General features: G+C 48.4%; 1 non-coding gene across 1 annotated transcript; it reads left to right on the forward strand.

Annotated features, from left to right (window-relative positions):
• Window positions 1-722: 722 nt before the first annotated feature.
• Window positions 723-848, forward strand: LOC133051370 (U6atac minor spliceosomal RNA). Its single transcript, XR_009691864.1, has one exon. It is a non-coding gene; the product is annotated as a U6atac minor spliceosomal RNA (small nuclear RNA).
• The last annotated feature ends 217 nt before the right edge of the window (window positions 849-1,065 follow it).

Below are 1,065 nucleotides of genomic sequence, written 5' to 3' on the forward strand. Positions count from 1 at the left end.
CGAAGTAAACTGGGGCCATGGTGGGCAGGCATCTTTCAAGATTCTGCTGTGTGAGAATGTGAGGCCTCAGGAGAACACGGCATCTCGTGCTGTCAGCCTTCAGGGCTCCCTGCCTCTGCCCATGCTGTTCTCATGCCCGGACTCACTGATGCTTCCACCTCCAGATTTGACATTAAAAAAAAAAAAAAAAAAGGTTGTGTCTGAAATGATACTGTTAGGTAGTTAGAATAGGGAAAAAGAGTCCAAAATGGCGGTGGTTAAAAGACCTGGAAGGGGAAAGCCCGCAAAAATAGAACAAAGGAAGGTCCGAGGACCGGAGTGAGAACTTCAGGTAAAACAACGCTCCTGCCTAGGCCCAATTTACATAAGACAGGCCCAGGGACAGAGAAACATAAAAAGAGGAGCCAAAGCCCTCTTCCCTCTCTCTCTCTCTCTCTCCTGCGTGATGGGGCGATCTTCTCTTCGCGTCTTTGGATCGACGTGCCCTCATGCCTCGAAGATGGATTTTCCTGCTATTATCTAAATAAATAGAGCTGTAACACTGAGCTGTAACACTGATTTATTTAAAAGCTATAACACGGTCCAGCCGAGACCTGAGAGCTATAACACGGTCTGTCCTCCAAGAGCTGTGACCCGTCGAGGAGGCTTCAATGTCCGTCACTCCAAATTTTTGATGTGACGAGACAAAGAACCGAGGAGCCTACACTTGGTGACAGTACCATGCGTTGTATGAAAGGAGAGAGGGTTAGCACTCCCCTTGACAAGGATGGAAGAAACTCTCGAGCCTGACAACATGCATACAGTTAAGGCATTGCCACTTACCTCATGGCATCTAACCACACTTCATGGGGCTTTCCTGATGGCTCAGCAGGTGAAAGAATCTGCCTGCAATGCAGGAGACATAAGAGATGTAGGTTCCATCTCTGGGTTGAGAAGATCTGGAGAAGGAAATGGCAACCCACTCCAGTATCCTTGAGAATTCCTGGGAAATCCCATGGACAGAGAAGCCTGGTGGGCTACAGGCCAAAGGGTTGCAAAGAGTTGGACACAGCTCCACAAATTTCA

The sequence above is a fragment of the Dama dama genome, chromosome 33 (genome assembly GCF_033118175.1).
Source record: "Dama dama isolate Ldn47 chromosome 33, ASM3311817v1, whole genome shotgun sequence".
Taxonomy (NCBI): domain Eukaryota; kingdom Metazoa; phylum Chordata; class Mammalia; order Artiodactyla; family Cervidae; genus Dama; species Dama dama.